Below are 21561 nucleotides of genomic sequence, written 5' to 3' on the forward strand. Positions count from 1 at the left end.
CTCTAACATTCTACATTGGGATGAGTAGCGCTATAAAAGAAATAAAATAGTACTAAATTATTATTTGTGTAAATACTGGGACAGACAAACCCATCTGACATTCTTACAGTGCATGCACTTATGTACAGGGACTAAACAAAGTAAAAACCATGCATCTCTCAAGTACCTGTGAAGAGATAACAAGCTGTGTGCTTTTGTTTCCTCTCCATTGCATTTGCATGAAAGTGTGAGGTTCCCAGGCTGCCTCCAGTCTGATACTCGATTAAAAGGAGACCTGATGGCCCCTTAACTTCTGCCTTTATCTTTAGCACAGCTGGAGGTGAACACCCCCCCTGCCTGCACGTTGCTGCAGGGAATGGAAAGCAGACAAAGTGCAGGAGAAGCTGAACGTGTACCGGTGCCCGGAAAATGACATTGCGACAAGTTCAACATATTTCTGTGGGGCCCAACAGCTTGGGAGGGTGGACGGCGTCCACCCAGTGAAAACAGTGGGTGGACGCCATGTACCCGCGTGTACCCCCGACTCGTGCCCTGGCAATTACAATGGGAAACTTTACTGCTCCAACCCACATGTTAGGAAGGTGGGATTAAGAACCGGTGGAGGCAGGTGAGGCTCCGTAAATGACTCTGGCTGTGGTTTACCAACAGAACATATACGATACTCATTTAAGTGCTAGCAAAACAACAGACACGTAGGAAAAAGCAACACTGAGGCCAGCCCTGTTTATGACAGCACACAACAGGTCAAGATTTATCTCCCTCTGAGGTGCCTGCTGCATACGTTTGTGTAATGTAACTGGTGCTCATGTAAAGCGCTCCAATATCTTCGGGTCGAGTTCGCGCTATATACATCTACAAAAAAAATGGCAGCCAGGTTGACTGGACTTGGCCCATCACCATGTCATACGAGTGGATCCACTAGGGTGGGATGACAAGCGTAGCCCGTGGGATGATCTTCCTTGTTTGCTTTTGCCTGTTGGTTCGTGGAATAGACCCAGAAATTGGTGCACATATAAGAACCATGAATAAGCCCAGTGCTTAATTTGTAAAAAATAACCGACAGAGCCCTCTTCAGGGGGCCACTCTGCTTGCACCGCCCATTGCCGTTGTCAGTTCTTCCAATCACAGTAACAAAACTACTAACCATCACACTTGTACAAGTGTGACAATTCTGACTATTCCAGGCCCCAAAATCTATGAGAATGATTTTGGTGGCAGGTACAAGTCATATTTAATGTAAATTGAATTAATAAACAACTGTTATTGTTTGCTTTGAAAACTTGACCAGCATCTGCTTTTCCTGCTTCTCCTGCCTGGGAGCATCCCCAGCAGCGGACCTAGTGCTGAGAGGGAGAGCTCGCGGGAGTCTTGGCAGGCGCCATCGGCCACGCTGAAGTGAGGGACACGCCCCCCTCGAGGCCACACCCCCTCCCTGCCTTGTAATAATGTGCATGCACCGGAAGCGTAGCGGACGAGCGCAGCGGGCGCGACGAATGCGCGCCGAAGGCTCGCATAAGGCAAGCTCGTCTGCGCTCGTCCGCCCCGAGTCAGGGCCTAGGGCCAGTCCCCCTGCATCCCAGTCCTCAGACCCTATACACTACAGTGCTGAAACCCTCCATAGTCTCAGGACACCCACCAGCAACTGTAGTCGACACAGCTATCAAGCTGACACTCTGCCGCCTACCTGTCCCAAATGCCATAACTCCCTCAAACCCAAAATAATTATTGAACCGCTACACGACTTCCGCATGTTCTTACTGAACTGCCGCTCTCTCCCCAAACATACGGTTGAAATTGCGCTTTTAATAGAGGAACACACACCAGACATACTGTTCCTAACAGAAACCTGGTTATCCCCTGACGCCGATCCAGCGGTCATAGAAGCCCTCCCACCAGGCTTCCAAATCTCCCGCCAAGACCGGCCTAAAGGGAGAGGAGGATGCTTGGCGATAATTCATAAAGAACAACTTCACTGCCGAGTGGTTTCCGAAACCATCACGGACTGTGAAAGTCTTACTTTTAACATTGAATTATCACCTAACAGTTGCCTTTCTGGCACTCTTATCTATCGCCCTCCCGGCCCCCCGAAGCAGTTCCACGTCAGTCTACCTTCAAGCGTGGCTGAACGTCTCAATACCACATCCAACTTCATCCTGCTAGGTGACTTTAATTTTCATTTCGAGTCATCTTCAGACCACATAGCCGTGACCTTAGCAGAGGATCTAGCAGCTCTGCAACTTTCCCAACGGGTCACTTCTCCCACCCACGTGAAGGGCCATTTGCTGGACCCGGTTTTCAGCAACTGCCCTGGTCTTCTAACCAGTCCACCTATTCCCCTGCCCTGGACGGATCATTTCTTGATCCCCATCAACTGGACTGCGTTTAAAACCCCTGAACCAACACCTACCACGAGACTCACGAGAGCCTGGTCCCACCTAGCAGTTGATAATTGGACTAGCAAACTTGCTGAGAATCCACCTATGATTAATGACAACCCCGGCCTAGCTAACCAGGCATATGTCAACTGGATCACTCAATCTCTTGACGTTGTTCTTCCCAAAAAGAAAATCACGCTCAAACGTTCCCACAAAACTGCCCCGTGGTATACGGAGACTCTTAGAGACAAGAAACGACTCTGCAGGAAATCGGAAAGACGTTGGCGATCTGATTACTCTATAGACAATTAAACCCTTTCTCGAGAAGCCATCAGTGAATATAAAACGCTGATAAAAGCGGCTCAGGCCTCATACTTCTCCGAGAAAATTTTGCTTGCTAAATCCAAACCCAAGGAAATTTTCCAAATTATTAAAAAACTAACTAAACAGCCCCCTAGCCTGCAGGCGGACAAGTCCACCACCCACTGCAATAATGTCGCCGAATTTTTGCATCAGAAAATAAGCTCTATCTACTCTGCCTTTCCCCCGAAAAACCCTACTCCCTCAGCCCCCCCTCTCCATCTCGCGGCCCCCCCCTCCAGTCAACATCTACCCACGCTGACTCACTTCCTCCCTTTGGATCTCGCTACTCTTGAACCCTTAGCACGGAAAGTAAAATCCGGATCCCCTGATGACCCTGCCCCACCAGACATAATAATGGCAGCCTCGCAGACCACCCTGCCTATTATTAGGGAGGTTTTAAATGCCTCCATCTCTTCTGGCACGGTCCCGACCGTATGGAAGCAGGCTATGGTCAGAGCCTTATTGAAAAAGCCTAATTTGGACTCTACCAACCTGAGCAACTACCGCCCCATATCCCTGCTCCCATGGGCAAGCAAGATCCTGGAGAAATATATAAATCAACAACTAATAAACTTCCTGGAAGATCACCACCTACTGGACCCCACCCAGACGGGCTTTAGACCAAAACATGGGACCGAGACCGCCCTCCTCATGGTTACCGAGGAAGCCAGAAAAATCCTGGATCAAGGAGGATCAGTGGCAGTGATTCTCCTTGATCTGAGCGCGGCCTTTGACACGGTCAGCCATGACACTCTGCTGTACCGCATGTCCCAGGCCGGGATTAAGGATAAAGCCTGGTCTTGGTTCCAGGCCTTCTTAGAGGACAGATCCTTCCGTGTGTTCGAAGGCGAGTCTGTGTCCACCAGCAGACCTTTGAATTGCGGAGTCCCCCAGGGCTCTTCTCTAAGCCCTGCACTTTTTAACCTGTACATGAGGCCACTGGCTGATGTCGTCCGCCCATTTGGGATTAAGACAATCTCCTATGCGGACGACACGCAGCTGGTGGTCTCCCTGACGCAGGAAGCCAATCCACCTGCTCGGGCCGGGCTTAGAGAGTGCCTGGAGGAAGTGAAGACCTGGATGTCCCTATCGTCCTTAAAATTGAATGGGGACAAAACTGAGCTTATGCTCCTAGGCCCCTCGGACCTCAGCCTCCCCGCTTCCCTGTGGCCGCCTAGTTTGGGTTCCCCCCCTACTCCCAAAAACAGTATCAAGAGTCTCGGAGTCTGGCTGGACAGATCTCTGTCCTTTAATGTACAAGCCACAAAACTCTCAGCCACATGCTTTGGCATCATGAGGATGCTAAAGAAAATTCTCCCTCTCCTCCCCCTGGAAGCCTAACAAGCAGCCGTACAAGGTCTAATTCAGTCACGCCTTGATTTTAATAACGCACTCTATCTTGGTGCTCCTGAATCCACTCTGAGAAGGCTTCAGACAGTCCAGAACTGCGCAGCACGCATTTTACTCGACCTCCCCCGCAGACAGTCAGTGAGGGCCGGACTGGTAACCCTTCACTGGCTACCGGTGCGCCAGAGAGTTATGTTTAAAGCTATGTGCATAGCACACCAGGCCTTCTGGAACACTGGCCCCAGGATTACGCAGGACCTAATTACCCACTACATGCCCAACAGAAGCCTACGCTCTAGTCAGACTTTGCTTGCAATGGCTCCCAGAATTAAAAGATCCAGATCCGGAGGTAGGGCATTTTCTTATAATGCTGCCAAGGCCTGGAACGCCCTCCCGTTGCATCTCAGAGCCAACCCCAATCTCACGGCCTTCCGCAAACAGCTGAAAACCTTTTTATTTCATCCAGTCTAATTAACCCCCATTCTCTCCCCTCCTGGGCCACTGTGCGGATCCATGGTATTCCCAGCGCTTGGACGCCTCCGGGCAGCAATTCGCGCTCTACAAATGCACATCCAATCCAATCCAATCTCCAAAGTAGATAAACAGTGCCACCATGTGGCAGACTGTCATAAGTGCCGGCGCCGAGCACCAGAAACCACAAGCTCAAATTAAGCACCGGATAAGCCACTCATTTGTTCATTTTGAATAGCGCCCACCAACCAAAGCTACGCGCTCAGAGCGCCCTCCCTCAAACCCGGAAAGCCACCCAAGCACTAAAAACAAGAGACTGAGGTCTAAGTGGCATCAACAGTGATGCTGCTTCATCTTAGAAAGAATTGAAACCGGCATACCCTACTCTCCCTTGTAATCATAGCCGAGACACGCACCTTGTGAAGTATATGCAAATATGCCATTACAAGCCACATGAGCGTAGTTCCGCCTCAAAGTATTTAAGACATAGACTGCTGTTGTGTGTGAAGCCAATGGTAAAATGTCCAATAACTTTTTAAAAGTTCGACGCAATGCGCATGTGCCGACAAATAACATCACTTGAAGCCGTAAAGACAGACTACAGTCAAATTCCACTCCCAGTTTCTAGCCACCTTGAAGGACTGAGGGGGGGAGGGGGGGGGGGGGAGTGATTCGAGAACCTATTCTCCTTCTTCTGACCCAAAATGATTATGTAAGTTTTAATAAAGATGCCCGGCAGCAGCTCTCTCTCATCCACTCAAAGACCCTGGATACTGTAGAAAGTGCCTGTGTGCATGCTAGCTGACTGCGAAGAGAGTAATAGAGCCAAAGGGCTCCATCAGTGCAGCTAACAGGGCCTCCTGGAAGTCAAATATCAGTACCATGTGTTCCAGAATGCAAGGAAACCTGCACTGGATGAGCCACTCACTCATAGACCTGGGACATTGGAGAGCTGTTGCACAGCCTGCTGCAGACCTGACTGCTAGCCTGTGCTGCTCGCCAGTGCTGTCACTGCTAGCCTGTGCTGCTCTCCAGTGCTGTCACTGCTAGCCTGTGCTGCTCGCCAGTGCGGTCACTGCTAGCCTGTGCTGCTCGCCAGTGCTGTCACTGCTAGCCTGTGCTGCTCGCCAGTGCTGTCACTGCTAGCCTGTGCTGCTCGCCAGTGCTGTCACTGCTAGTCTGTGCTGCTCGCCAGTGCTGTCACTGCTAGCCTGTGCTGCTCGCCAGTGCGGTCACTGCTAGCCTGTGCTGCTCGCCAGTGCTGTCACTGCTAGCCTGTGCTGCTCGCCAGTGCTGTCACTGCTAGCCTGTGCTGCTCGACAGTGCTGTCACTGCTAGCCTGTGCTGCTCGCCAGTGCTGTCACTGCTAGTCTGTGCTGCTCGCCAGTGCTGTCACTGGTAGCCTGTGCTGCTCGCCAGTGCTGTCACTGCTAGCCAGTGCTGTCACTGCTAGTCTGTGCTGCTCGCCAGTGCTGTCACTGCTAGTCTGTGCTGCTCGCCAGTGCTGTCACTGCTAGCCTGTGCTGCTCGCCAGTGCTGTCACCTGTGGCGCTTCACATTGCTTTCCTTTTACACGCAGTGTGTATTTTCAGAGCAGAACTTTCATCCTGTGTACCTTGCAGCTGTTCACACTATGTGCAATGCCCCCCCTGCAGCTGTGCATGCCTATGTCCCCTGGGTCCTAGTGCAGTCTACTTTGTGGAACTTCACTTCACAAAGTGACCCTTTACTCTTTCCATTCTTCCGTCAAATGACTCAGAAGAAGGTAGGATGTATGCCCCTGCAAACCGTATTAGACCATCAAAGACTACAATGTGATAACAAGTATATTTTGTAAAGTTGTGCAGTTTGTTTTCTGTATAGGAAGGCTTTGGTCATTTCCTATGTCATGCTGAATTACTGTAAAAGCAGAAAGTGTACATTTACAAATGACCCATTAGAACATGTAATCAGTCATTTAAAACTCTTACATTGCACGTGTTTCTAAATATGGTGTTTAGAGAGCGCTCAACTTTCCCAGGTCCGTGTGTGAGCAGTTTGTTAACCTCCCACCGCAAAAATAAAAAGTACTATGGGGTCCTACATGGTTCAATTCTGTTGCATTCTCTTTTTAATATGCATATGCAGCCAGTGGCTAAAATACTTCATGGAGAAGAAGCTACATGTTATTTGAGTGCTAACATACCTAGGTGGAGTTTGGCCTATCTAAACATCAGGCTGAGGGAAATGGATCCTGCTGGAATCCCTGCCTGGCCTTCGAGAGTGCAAACCCATGTCTTGAGTTCCTCGTAGCAAGGTGTAGTACCTCCACCAGCACTAAAATCATGCTTGCGTTCTAAGGCTTTACTGTGATATGATATTAGACCGAGAGTAGGGGTCAGTGGTCAGAAGTGCACACCCTGGTCACCTTCACTTTTAAGAGAGTGACTACTGTCAACTCACCAGACTGTAGATTGCAAACAGTGGTGGCTGTGAAATGATTATAGTGGCAAGGCGAACCTCACCTGCCTGAGAGAGTAGCCTACCTGCCTCACCTGTGTTTAAGTTGTTCTGCGTGTCCATCCTCTAACCCATCTGTGGGGGATGTGGATGTTGCAAGCTTCGATTTTAACTTGCGTGTGTAGAGGATGCATGTGGACAGTGTCTGCAAGTGGCTATGGCCACACTGGTTTGCCTTTCTTATTTGGCTTTACTTTAGTGGTACCTACGATGGATCATTTATGGGAGAGCCCAGACAGCTGTTGTGAATTTCAGGTTGCCCCCTCAGAACATTCCATGGATCCTGTGTAGTGGTTCAGGCAGAGGAGTGTTAACGAAGGAGACCGAGGACTCTTTGAAGGCAGGAAGTTCCCCCTGTCTTCTTTTATTTAAACACTGTCCCCTGGAAGAGGTTACCCACAACAGGATAACAAGTATTGAAGTGGGACAGCATCCATTGTCTTTGTGCTAGAGTTTTGGGTTGCCTTACTGCTAACATTTGTCACAGACACTATGGCTGGGTCTGTCTGTGCAGAAATAACAAAAGTGGAGAGCTGTCCAGGACCAGTCTCAGAACTGCCAGAGTGCCCGCACACTGTCTGCGACCTGGACATAAGGATGGGGCAGAGACTTCCAATAGACGTTCCAAGGTTTCCTGGCCAGATGACAGGAACATCCCTCAAAGCGCTAGGGTGGGGTATCCACTGCCAACTCCCCTTGCTAGGTTAGTGACCAGTAACTTGGGGAAAATCAAGAAGTCTGCCAGGAAAGGCTTTGAAGACCTGTTTTGTGCACGATATCTGACTGATTGCTCAGGAGTTGCCCGGAAGCGCCCTGGCAAAAAGTATACAAAAAAAGTGATGGATGGAATGCTTGAATTAATCTCAGCAACTGGTATTACTCAGGCCCGAATCCCAGTCCATCGTTAGGTTGCTCACCGTGCCACATCAGTTTGGACCTAGCCATATGCAATCCAGTCTTTTTTAATGTTTTTATTAGCATTTTTCATTAATTGGTACATATTACTGCATACTGCAAAAGATAGATACAGCACGATTCTGTGATTAGTCATATACTGATTGATTTCATCTATATGCTCTTTTTCACAGTCTCCCCCCACAATCATTTCAACGTAGTTCTGTAGAGTATTGAAAGCGTCATTATGCCCCCGGTCTATACAATTAGTCGCTGACATCTGAGCTGACATCTGACCCTGACTCAACTATAGGCGGATCACAAATGTTACTCCTGAAAGCATTCCACTTTACCCACACCCGGGTCCATTTCTTAGGGCACCCCTATGTACATATACCACTCTCATGCAAGCCAGTCTTGACCCTGCTTCAATGGGAACAGTCCAGCCCGAGCTGCCAGGCAGGGTCCTGAGTTGCTTTGTTCCGGTTCATGGAGGACCAGTATCAGCATTCAATCATCACTTTTTTTGTATACTTTAGTGTGTCACCCTAAGTAGAACGGGTATACCCAGATGTGGGTCTCGTGCACACACTGTTACTGGACCCAAGCTACACCTGGCTGATCAGACCTAAATCAGAACTAGGGCAAAACCCAGTCCTAGGTTGCTTGTGTTCCGGTTTATGCACTTAGGTGTACATTTATATAGCGCAGCTTATCACCCGTGAGGGTATCCAGGTGCTGTCCATAGGCATGGGGAGATTGGGTGATTTGCCCAGAAATACAGCATGTTGCGCTGACACAGAGACTCGAACCCGGATCCCCAGCTCCCGAGTTGGCAGCTCTGGCTGATGCACCACATCCTCTCAGCACCTGGCCTGGCAGTTTGGGCTGGGCTGTTCCCATTAGAGCAGAGTCAAGACTGGTTTGCATATAACAGGGTCCAAACATGCTAGCTCCTGCATCCCACAAATGAAAACTATAAAAAGTTGCTTTCATTTATTAATTCTAAATGTTAGATGCTCTAATTCATTCAGAGCTAGAATACAAGAACACCAAAGAAGCTCCAGCCAATTGTTTACACGGGCTTCAGTTTGTGAAAAACAGGACAGCCAGGTTGAAATTAAGATATCTTTTAAAGATGTAACTTTTTAATAGACGGTCGTACCATTGTTTAATGCTTTTTTTTATTCTCGGTTCTTGTTGATTATGAAAATATCCTCAATTCCAAGAACTTTGCAATTACAAGCTGAACAAATAAAATAAAATAACTCTGGCTGCTGAATGTATAATGGAATACATGAGACTACGAGTACCAGAATGCAAAGGGAAAACCTTGACTGGACGAACTACTGATAACCCTGTGAAACTTGGGAAGCTCTGTGTTTACTTTTAACTTTTTTGAAAAGTGAATTTGTTAGTCACTTATTCCCTTTAATAAATTGGGTTAATCCCGTCACCTTTTTCATCCAAACTTTCTTTTTAGAGTGTGTGTAGTGCTTATCAGCCCTGTGTGGGGCGCAGAAGGGCTGATCCACGTGTATGACACGAACGAGCGAAGCCTTCCTGCTCGGGTGAAGGATGCGGTGATTGTCCCCACAATGCCCCTGGAATGGAGCCGCTGTCGTTGCCTGTGACGTGCACTGATGGCTGTCCATCCTACTGTCGTCTGCTAACTTGGTATATGTTAACAAGGATCCCATGCCCCGCCTGGCATGTTTAGTCAGTCCTAGGTTTGTAATCAGCAGCGAACAAACATTGACAAAGCCAATAGGCCTCGCCTTCGAGACTGTTGGCTCTGCCATTCCCTTTTGTTCATATTGTACAGCAAGGGCATGGCTGAGTTTGGCAATGATTTGTGGCCATGCTGTGTAGCAGTGTGACTGTTGTGCTGCATGGCTGGAAGTAATAATTCAAACAAACCTATGAAGCAATCAGGGCATTAGCCCTGGCTGCGTCACAGCGCTTTCGTAAATTAGTTTTAGGCACACTACAAAGCATCCATACTGCTGTACAGCATGACTACAAAACCAATGTAGAGCACCAACGCCGGTAGATCTCATGGGCGAGGCCGACTGCCTTTGCCAAGGCTTGTTCTAGTTTGCACCAGGTCATGCAGCAGCACCCTTCCTGTTTTCGTCGGTTTTCACGGATAGCTGGGCTGGGAGGCGTTATTGTACAGCTAGAAATGCTGTGTTACACTCGCCTGTATTCATTTTTGCTGTGCTCCTGTCTGCCGATGAAAGGCGTGCTGTGTAGCCAATGGCGTGTTAAAGACATACCTGGAGGTAGCTCAGCTGGTTTACGCAGGTTGCAAGTTCAAATTCCATCCTTCTGTTATGGGCTACTGGTTCCTAGCGTGCTTTAAAAACACCAGACCTAGAAGAATAAACGCATAGGCCGCTCCCCCTTGGCAGTGTTCAAATACGTCCCCGCACGAGTTAATAATCCCTGCGCGGCGGCTTTGTTTCTGCTCTTAGCTGACAGGAGCAGTGACTTCTCGGGAGCGCTGCAGGTGAACCAGCCTGGAGGCACCGGGGCGGGGTCCGCGTCATCGCACGGGGTTGGGATTTATTAAAGGGAGGCCCGAAGGAAATGGTGTCAGTGTCAGAAGTGATTTCAGAAAGCTGTAGGAACAGGTTTGTTTTCTTCCAGCCTCTGTCCCACTGGGGTGCTCGAGGTGTCTTGGCAAGGCCAGCCCGCTGCTCTGCACCTTTCCAAGGCGAGTTTTCGGTTTGTGAATTGTGAGTATAATTTAAGCTGTTTGTGTAGAGGAGGGTTCACACTGCTGTTGCCATGCTGTACCTGTACTGCTGCTAGGGAAGCTTTCACTGCTGCTACAGTGCTATACCTGTACTGTGGGTGCCGAAGCTTGCATAGCTGCTGCCATGCTGTACCTGTACTGTGGGTACCGAAGCTTGCACAGCTGCTGCCATGCTGCACCTATACTGTGGGTCCCGAAGCTTGCACAGCTGCTGCCATGCTGTACCTGTACTGTGGGTACCGAAGCTTGCACAGCTGCTACCGTGCTGTACCTGTACTGCTGCTAGGGAAGGTTTCACTGAGCTGCAGTGCTGTACCTGTACTGTGGGTGCCGAAGCTTGCACAGCTGCTGCCATGCTGTACCTGTACTGTGGGTACCGAAGCTTGCACAGCTGCTGCCGTGCTGTACCTGTACTGCTGCTAGGGAAGCTTTCACTGCTGCTACAGTGCTATACCTGTACTGTGGGTGCCGAAACTTGCATAGCTGCTGCCATGCTGTAGCTGTACTGTGGGTACCGAAGCTTGCACAGCTGCTGCCATGCTGTACCTGTACTGTGGGTACCGAAGCTTGCACAGCTGCTGCCATGCTGTACCTGTACTGTGGGTACCGAAGCTTGTACAGGTGCTGCCATGCTGTACCTGTACTGCTGCTAGGGAAGCTTTCACTGCTGGTGCAGTGCTGTACCTGTACTGTGGGTGCCGAAGCTTGCATAGCTGCTGCCATGCTGTACCTGTACTGCGGGTACCGAAGCTTGCACAGCTGCTGCCATGCTGTACCTGTACTGCTGCTAGGGTAGCTTTCACTGCTGCTGCAGTGCTGTACCTGTACTGTGGGTGCCGAAGCTTGCACAGCTGCTGCCATGCTGTACTTGTACCGTGGGTACTGATGCTTGCACAGCTGCTGCCATGCTGTACCTGTACTGTGTGTACCAAAGCTTTCACAGCTGCTGCCATGCTGTACCTGTACTGTGGGTACCGAAGCTTGCACAGCTGCTGCCATGCTGTACCTGTACTGTGGGTACCGAAGCTTGCACAGCTGCTGCCATGCTGTACCTGTACTGCTGCTAGGGTAGCTGTTACTGCTGCTGCCGCCGTGTTGTACCTGTGCTGTGGGTACCAAAGCTTGCACAGCTGCTGCCATGCTGTACCTGTACCATGGGTACTGATGCTTGCGCAGCTGCTGCCATGCTGTACCTGTATCGTGGGTACTGAAGCTCGCCCAGGTGATGCCATGCTGTACCAGTACTCTGGGTAGGGAGGCTTGCACTGCTGCTGCCATGGTGTGCCTATACTGTGGGTACTGAAGCTTGCACTGCTGCTGCCATGCGCTACCAGTACTCTGGGTAGGGAAGCTTGCTCTGCTGCTGCGGTGCTGTACCTGTACTGTGGGTATCGAAGCTTGCACAGCTACTTCCATGCTGTACCTGAACTGCTGCTAGGGTAGCTTTCGCTGCTGCTGCAGTGCTGTACCTGTACTGTGGGTGCTGAAGCTTGCACAGCTGCTGCCATGCTGTAGCTGTACTGTAGGTACCAAAGCTTGCACTGCTGCTGCCATGCTTTACCTGTACTGTGGGTACCGAAGCTTGCACAGCTGCTGCCATGCTGTACCTGTACTGTGGGTGCCGAAGCTTGCACAGCTGCTGCCATGCTTTACCTGTACTGCTGCTAGGGTAGCTGTTACTGCTGCTGCCGCCGTGTTGTACCTGTGCTGTGGGTACCAAAGCTTGCACAGCTGCTGCCATGCTGTACCTGTACCATGGGTACTGATGCTTGCGCAGCTGCTGCCATGCTGTACCTGTATCGTGGGTACTGAAGCTCGCCCAGGTGATGCCATGCTGTACCAGTACTCTGGGTAGGGAGGCTTGCACTGCTGCTGCCATGGTGTGCCTATACTGTGGATACTGAAGCTTGCACTGCTGCTGCCATGCGCTACCAGTACTCTGGGTAGGGAAGCTTGCTCTGCTGCTGCGGTGCTGTACCTGTACTGTGGGTATCGAAGCTTGCACAGCTGCTTCCATGCTGTACCTGAACTGCTGCTAGGGTAGCTTTCACTGCTGCTGCAGTGCTGTACCTGTACTGTGGGTGCTGAAGCTTGCACAGCTGCTGCCATGCTGTAGCTGTACTGTAGGTACCAAAGCTTGCACTGCTGCTGCCATGCTGTACCTGTACTGTGGGTACCGAAGCTTGCACAGCCACTGTCATGCTGTACCTGTACTGTGGGTATCGAAGCTTGCACAGCTGCTGCCATGCTGTACCTGTACTGCTGCTAGGGTAGCTTTTACTGCTGCTGCCGCCGTGTTGTAGCTGTGCTGTGGGTACCGAAGCTTGCACAGCTGCTGCCATGCTGTACCTGTACCGTGGGTACTGATGCTTGCGTAGCTGCTATCGTTCTGTACCTGTACTGTGGGTACTGAAGCTTGCACAGCTGCTGCAGTGCTGTCCTGGTACTGTGGGTACTGATGCTTGCACTGCTGTTGCCATGCTGTACCTGTACTGCTGCTAGGGAAGCTTTTACTGCTGCTGCCGTGTTGTACCTGTACTGTGGGTACCAAAGCTTGCACAGCTGCTGCCATGCTGTACTTGTACCGTGGGTACTGATGCTTGCGCAGCTGCTGCCATGCTGTACCTGTACTGTGGGTACTGAAGCTTGCCCAGGTGATGCCATGCTGTACCTGTGCTGTGGGTACTGATGCTTGTGCAGCTGCTATCGTTATGTACCTGTACTGTGGGTACTGAAGCTTGCACAGCTGCTACAGTGCTTTACTGGTACTGTGGGTACTGATGCTTGCACTGCTGTTGCCATGCTGTGCCTGTGCTGTGGGTACCAAAGCTTGCACTGCTGCTGCCGTGCTGTACCAGTACTGTGAATTGGGGAGCTTGCACTGCTGCTGCCATGCTGTACCCGTACTCTGGGTAGGGAAGCTTGTACAGCTGCTGCCGTGCTGTACCTGTACTGTGGGTACTGAAGCTTGCGCTGCTGCTGCCGTGCTGTACCAGTAATGTGAATAGGGGAGCTTGCACTGCTGCTGCCATGCTGTACCTGTACTGTGTCTAGGGAAGCTTGCACTGCTGCTGCCATGCTGTACCTGTACTGTGGGTACCGAAGCTTGCACTGCTGCTGCCATGATGTACCTGTACTGTGTCTGGGTAAGTATGCACTGCTGCTGCCATGCTGTACCTGTACTGTGGGTACTGAAGCTTGCACTTCTGCTGCCGTGCTGTACTAGTACAGTGAATAGGGGAGCTTGCACTGCTGCTGCCATGCTGTACATGTACTGTGTCTAGGAAAGTTTGCACTGCTGCTTCCATGCTGTGCCTATACTGTGGGTACCGAAGCTTGCACTGCTGCTGCCATGCTGTACATGTACTGTGTCTAGGGAAGCTTGCACTGCTTCTGCCATGCTGTACATGTACAGTGTATAGGGAAGCTTGCACTGCTGCTTCCATGCTGTACCTGTACAGTGTCGAGGGAAGCTTGCACTGCTGCTGCCATGCTGTACCTGTGCAGTGTCTAGGGAAGCTTGCACTGCTGCTGTCATGCTGTACCTGTACTGTCTATGGAAGCTTGCACAGCTGCTGCCATGCTGTACCTGTACAGTGTCTAGGGAAGCTTGCACTGCTGCTGCCATGCTGTACCTGTACAATGTCTAGGGAAGCTTGCGCTGCTGCTGCCATGCTGTACCTGTACTGTGGGTACTGAAACTTGCGCTGCTGCTGCCGTGCTGTACCAGTACTGTGAACAGGGGAGCTTGCACTGCTGCTGCCATGCTGTACCTGTACTGTGTCTAGGGAAGCTTGCACTGCTGCTGCCATTCTGTACCTGTACTGTGGGTACCGAAGCTTGCACTGCTGCTGCCATGCTGTACCTGTACTGTGTCTAGGGAAGTTTGCACTGCTGCTGCTATGCTGTACCTGTACTGTGGGTACTGAAGCTTGCACTTCTGCTGCCGTGCTGTACTAGTACAGTGAATAGGGGAACTATTCAGCGCTTTGCATCGCGCACTCTACTCAAGTGGTTTTAATGCGCCTGTAAGAACCTTTTTTAACGTATCTCCCTGGTTTTCTATTTAAGTTGTGTTGCTTAATTTTTCCCCTGTTTTTAACCTAACAGGCCTCGTACTCGCACTCTAATTTGGTTATTCCACCGCTCTTTTAGCGGGTCCTTGCCCATTTCTTGTTACGTGGGGGACATATTGGATTGGGGAGTAGGATGCCGGGCGGCGCCATCTTTGTCTACGCTCTAGTGTTCACTAGGATGCTAGTGGTGCATTTAAGGCGATCATGCAGACGCGCAGCGGGCACGCGCAGCGGGTTCGCCGGATTTCCGCCGGAGTTACGCCTGAGTTCAGCCCGTCTGCGCCCGTCCGCACTCGACCGAGCTCAGGTCAGGAGACTACCACTTTCCGCCATTCTTATTCTGGCAGTGTTCTTCGCCACTTAGATAGTGGTGGGACGAAACTAGATATCACTACTATGGGGAGGATTGGGGATATGAATTTATTGAGAACCCCCAGCGGGAGATCGGGGACTACTGCACGTACGCTAAAACTAACGTGTCTAAACACTAGGTCGCTCCATAAACACCACCTAGCGATCTTCACACTGTTGCAGGATGAGGACATTGACGTCCTAACCCTTACCGAGACATGGTTGGGTGACGACTCCTTACCTGATATTATAGCGGCCCTCCCCTCTGGATATGATGTGGTCTGGCAAAATCGAGCCCATAATGCTAGGGGGGGAGGGGTAGCAATTTTGTATAAAAAACACCTGAAGATTGTTAAAATAGCGGCTGAATCGCTGGATATATCTGATGTTCTGGGTGTGAAGATCACGTTGGACAACTCATGTCTTGCAATCTTTACTGTTTACCGTCCGCCAAACTCAACGGCAGTGTTCAACGACTTATTTGCCTCTTTGATATCTGATCTTTGTACCCGGTACCAAAAGATCGTGATAACCGGAGACTTTAATATGCACTGGGATAAAAGTCATGATGACTCGATATCTTGTCATCTGGAGAGCATTATGTCATCTCTTGGAATGAGACAGCTGGTAAATGCCCCCACGCATATTAAAGGGAATATCTTAGATCTTATCTGGAGCTCAGATCCTGAGGTAGTTGTCATTGATATTCTTCCATGTATTTGGTCCGACCATTATTTGGTAAACTGTGAGATCCCCATTACAGGATATCCAGCTCAAAAGCCTTCAAAAACGAAAGCAGTCCATCAGTGGAAAGGAGTCGATTTACAATCCTTGTCCACTACCCTTCCTGGGTATGTTCAATCATTGATACCTAGTGAGGATCTAGATCTAGACTATAAATACCTAACACGAACCTTGAGTCTGGCAATGGATGAAATAGCACCTGTGAAAACCCATAAAGTTAAAAGAGCAGGTAAAGGGGCTCCATGGTTCACCGCGGCCTTGAGGGATCATAAAAAGGAGCTTCGTTCTCTGGAAAGGAATTGGAGGAGAACAAAGGATGGCACGGATAGGGAACGATATAAAATATGTCTTAATAGATATAAAAAGCTGATTATGGCTACAAAAGTAGCCTTTTATGAAGCTCGCATTAGTCAGGCTGAAAATATCCAGAAGGAAACATTTAACATCTTGACGGAGCTGAGGAAAAAACCTGAAACGTCGGAAACCACAATAAATGTGGACACGTTTCAACGCTTCTTCCTGGAGAAGGTGGAGACCATTCTCTTAGAGATTAAGAATGGCACGTTGTATGGCCCACCTCCGCTACAGGAGCCTCTTTTTCCTCTGGAAATTTCTCTTTCAAGGTTCCCTGTGATAGATCATCAAAGCTTTGGAAAGCTTATGAATAGAACCAAGTCCGGTTCTCCGGCGGACCCATGCCCTCCGAAGGTTTTTCGTTTGGCGTGCTCCTTGTTAGGAGATTATATTATTCCTCTCCTTAACAGTTCACTGGAGACCGGCTTTCTACCATCCAGCTTTAAGGAAGCTCGTATTAGACCTCTTTTGAAGAAGCCGGGAGCCGACGCGACCATTCTGAAAAATTATAGACCGATTTCTCAGTTGCCTTTTTTGGCTAAGGTTTTGGAGCAACATGTTCTGAAGTCTCTTTCCGGTTTCCTGGAGTCACACCACATACTCCAGGAGCGTCAGGCAGGCTTCCGTGCACATCACAGCACTGAGCTGGTGATGCTTGCAGTGCTGGATGAGCTTAGAGGTATGGCTGACAGTAAGAAGCCAAGCGCCCTGATACTGTTAGATCTATCAGCGGCGTTCGACACTGTCAGCCATTCCCTACTACTGGATAGACTAGCCCGTTTTGGGATAAAAGACCTGGCCCTTAAATGGCTGCAGTCTTTTTTAAACGGTAGGACACAGAGAATCCAGTTTGGGGATTGTATATCGGAGGTCGGAGTGTTAGAGTGCAGCGTCCCGCAGGGCTCCGCTCTCTCTCCGCTATTATTTAATCTCTATCTGCAACCTCTGATTAACTCTTTAGCCAAAATGGGTTGTCATGTATTTAATTACGCTGATGACACCCAGTTACTTTTGAGTATCGATAATACGATGTCAGCTCAATCCAATGCCCAAGATATCCTCAGACATACGGTCAGTTGGATGACGGTAAATTTGCTGAAAATAAATCCAGACAAGACCGAGATACTGGTGGTTTCAACTACAGCTTCACCTTGGGGTGACCTTTATTGGCCCCAGGACTTGGGCCCCACACCGATCCCAAGCAAGCAAGTAAAAACTCTTGGGATAAAGATTGACAACGAGTTGTCAATGGCCAATCAGATCTCTGCGGTTGTAGGGACTTGCACCGGCATGATTAGACAACTGCGCAAGCTTGTCCCTTTTTTTTCCTTCTCCATGCTACGTACAGTTGTTTCTGCCACAATATTATCTAGGCTGGACTATGGAAACGTCCTGTACCTAGGCCTACCAAAGTCTTTGACTAAGAGATTGCAGGTTGTGTTAAATGATGCTGCACGACTGATTCTCAGACTCCCTAGAAGAGCCCAGGCTTCTCCCCTACTGCACAAATTACATTGGCTCCCCATTGTGCAGAGAGTGGAGTTTAAGAGCCTCTGTACGGCCCACAAGGCGATCTATGGACAGGCCCCTGTTTACATCAAGGAACGTTTAGAGCTTTATCAGCCTAAACGAGCGCTTAGATCGGGGAATGCCCAGCTGCTAGCCTGCCCGCGATACAGGTTGTCAACAAAAGGAGGTAGATCTTTCTCAGTGCTGGTCCCACAACTTTGGAATAGATTACCGGAATCACTCCGGAGAGAGGGTAACCTTCTATGCTTTAGGAAGCAGCTGAAGACGCTCCTCTTCAAAGAGGCTTTTTGCCACTTAAAATAGCTTCGCGTAGGGCATCTCCTCTTCTCGCGTCCAGGGCCTGATCTATAGTTGTTAGTCATTGGTTCAAAGCGCCTAGAGACCTGCAGGTGAGTTGGCGCTATATAAGCCTAATATAACATAACATATCTTGCACTGCCGCTGCCATGCTGTACATGTACTGTGTCTAGGGAAGCTTGCACTGCTGCTGCCTTGCTGTGCCTATACTGTGGGTACCGAAGCTTGCACAGCTGCTGCCATGCTGTACACGTACTGTGTCTAGGGAAGCTTGCACTGCTGCTGCCATGCTGTACCTATACTATGGGTACCGAAGCTTGCACTGCTGCTGCCATGCTGTACATGTACTGTGTCTAGGGAAGCTTGCACTGCTGCTGCCATGCTGTACCTGTACGGTGGGTACCAAAGCTTGCACTGCTGCTGCCGCTCTGTACCTGTACTGTGGGTACCAAAGCTTGTACTGCTGCTGCCATGCTGTACCTGTACGGTGGGTACATAAGCTTGCACTGCTGATGCCGTGCTGTACTTGTAGTGTGGGCAGGGAAGCTTGCACTGCTTATGCCGTGCTGTACTTGTAGTGTGACCAGGTATTGACAGGTTGAGAACCTGTATGCAACTGAGCACTGTTCACAAAGTGTCCTTCCTGACACTGGTTTGTATGAAACTTTTGTTTTTAATTTTCAACGTTAAATCATAGTTTACTTTGCACTTTTGTACGTGGTTATTAGGTATAACAGTTTTCAAACATATGACAGTTTATCCCAATACAAATTAATGTCATTTGTACAAGAATAGCGTGGTTACTCTCAATTATAACTTTGATACAATCAATTATGCATTTGTTACCAAATCATGTGTATTAGACATGTTGCATTAACATAAGAGTTTATACACAGCAGAAAAATTTAATAAATGCCCAATGCATTTCGGAACCAGCCGGTTCCTTCGTCAGGGGCCAATCTGAAAAATAAAGCGAACCATATTTCTAGTTAGGATCATGTGTTGAAGGCTCGGTCTCAATAACTCTGATACTGGACAGACGTATTTTACAACAAGTTACCTGTTTGGCTGTGTAATTGGATGTTCACTGGATGTGAAAAGCGTATGTGTCTTGAGTGAGTTCATCAACTGTGTAGCTGTAGAGAAAATGACAGTACCATATTTAAACTGATAACGAGTTGAATAAACACAACTCTACGTGCATGCTGTGTAGAATAACACGCAAGTGAATTTGCCTATATACGAGTTTTGTTCGTACCTTAATGGCGATATTCGGCTGAGAAACTGTTGGAAAAATAAATAATGATGCCGCGTGTGAGTTTACAAGCAAAATATAGCGTGCATATCATTCAGATTTGTACGCACAAGGACATTGCCATTAGATTTTAGAACTGGTGTCTTACCTTCGTGGATACGATGGTAGACTGCATGTAAAAAAGAGAGAGAAAAGAGAAGATCGAATATAATGAGTACGTAAGCGGGGACGTTAACACGCTGCAACAATAGTCTAAAGGTTCCGAAAATGCATCGTGGAAGTCTCACCTGAGAATGTTTCATGAAAGGAATAACAATCGTCTCGGGATTGCCAGTGAACACGTTGAGAACGCCTGGGTGACAAGCATTTATATAGGTGGAGTTTAATCAGAGACTAACACCGGAAGACGCCGGTACTGACAACGGACTCGATGTGCTCAGGTGAAATCTGAGAGGCGGATGTTCTATACGTTTGTGCGGGGGCCATGTTGGAACGGAGACATAACGTGGTGAAAGAAACAACAATGTGGGAGAAATCGTGAGAAACGCAGAATATATCAAAACTAAAATCAGTCGGCAAAGTAATGCAAGATACAAATGGAGAAGTCCATTAAGGTGGAAAGAGGCGCGTGAAGTATATATGCAATGTTTTCCTCAAAACCGAAGGGGTAGATCTTACGGACTCATGATCTCATGACACAAATCTAAACAAGGGAATAATCTACGATGGAGATTACACGCGGGTAATGAGGTGCGCATCGAACTGCGTTTTAGGAAAATATGATCAATGTCTACAGCTACTACGTGGTGTTTGAAATGTTCTGTGGGGTAATCTGACACAAAATCAAAGATTATGGTTGCAAAGTTTAAAAACGGATATAGTGAATAAAATGTTCAATCTTAGGGAATGTTAATTGGTGCAAGGGATGTTTTTGCAGTCAAAGAAAACATGACATATCCATCCGGTCGTTAAGACCGGTCGGGGCCAGAGTGTGCAGATTTTTAATCCAGAAGACTTCCCTTTGGAGAAGTCTAAGGTGGTTATTGGTGCCTTGTTGTAGCTCCACATGTTCAATGATCTGGAATCTTAATTGAGATATGGAGTGATTAGCTTCAAGCCAGTGGGTTGCCAGAGGAGAGTTTTTGCTTTGAGTTCTAATGCGACTTTTGTGTTCCGTTAGACGTATTTTCATTTTGCGTTCAGTTTTTCCAATATATAACTTGCCACAGGGGCATTTGATCCCGTAAATGATGTTGGAAGTATTGCAATCACTTGTGTGTCGTAGTACAATGTCCTTACCAGTAGTGGGATGTTTTAGAACGTTACCTGTAATGATGTTATTGCAGTGTTGGCAGTTGTGGCATTTCATGGTACCTTTCTGAATTCGAGCAGGTTGAGATTGAGGCTTAGTGGATGATAGTATTTCACGGAGGTTTTGACCTCTAGTGTATGCATGCATAGGTGGTTCACTGAAGATGTTGTTAAATTCAGCTTCATTTGCTAATAGTTCCCAACGCTTATTAATGATCTTCTTAATGGTTGTGGAGCAGGTAGAGTATCTGGATATAAAGACCAACTTCTTTTTGTTGTCACGATTTGATGGTGTCAGTACGTCTTCCCGTGTTTTGGTAAATGCTCGTTGTGCACAAGAGTCAATGATGGTTGAAGGATACCCACGCTCATGGTATTTTACTTTTTGTTCATCAATCTTCATCATGCTATCGCCCGTGTTAGAGCAGATCCGTTTAATACGGATGAACTGTGAGTAAGGTAAGTTGTGAATGAGGTTGCTGGGATGAAAACTTGAGAAATGTAGGGCATTGTTGCGGTCAGTGGGTTTAGTGTAGATCGTAGTTGTGAGCCCTGGACCATCAAGGTTTTTGTTGATAGTAACATCAAGAAATTGGATGGTTTGAGTTTCAATCCTGTACGTGAATTGTATCCTCGGATTATGAGAATTCAAAGTCAATATCATGTCTTCCAAGCGTTGTTGGGAATTAGTCCATACCAAAAAGATGTCATCAATGTATCGGTTGTAGGTGTAAATATTTGTCCAGCATTGTGGTGTATCCATGATGTGTTCTTGTTCAAACATTGCCATGAAAATATTAGCATAGGAAGGAGCTCCTGGAAAGCCCATAGAAGTTCCCGACAGTTGGGCATAAAATTGATCATTCCATTTGAAATAACTGTGGTGAAGACAAAAGTGTAATAGTTGCAAGATGAACACCTTCTCTGTGGTAA

At 48.5% G+C, this 21561-nt stretch overlaps 1 protein-coding gene across 5 annotated transcripts in view; it reads left to right on the plus strand.

The window, feature by feature from the left end:
- OPLAH (5-oxoprolinase, ATP-hydrolysing) overlaps nt 1-21561 on the plus strand; it is a 443349-nt gene that overhangs the window by 48383 nt on the left and 373405 nt on the right. Inside the window, exon 1 of one of the 5 annotated variants that reach the window (XM_085604549.1) lies at nt 10528-10690. The exons of 3 other annotated variants lie outside the window; for them this stretch is intronic. The gene's annotated coding sequence lies outside the window, so the exon portion shown is untranslated. Of the gene's footprint in view, nt 1-10527; nt 10691-21561 lie in introns of those variants that run through there. One more of the 5 variants, XM_085604551.1, reaches the window with a different exon arrangement.

The sequence above is a fragment of the Triturus cristatus genome, chromosome 5_1 (genome assembly GCF_964204655.1).
Source record: "Triturus cristatus chromosome 5_1, aTriCri1.1, whole genome shotgun sequence".
Classification (NCBI taxonomy): domain Eukaryota; kingdom Metazoa; phylum Chordata; class Amphibia; order Caudata; family Salamandridae; genus Triturus; species Triturus cristatus.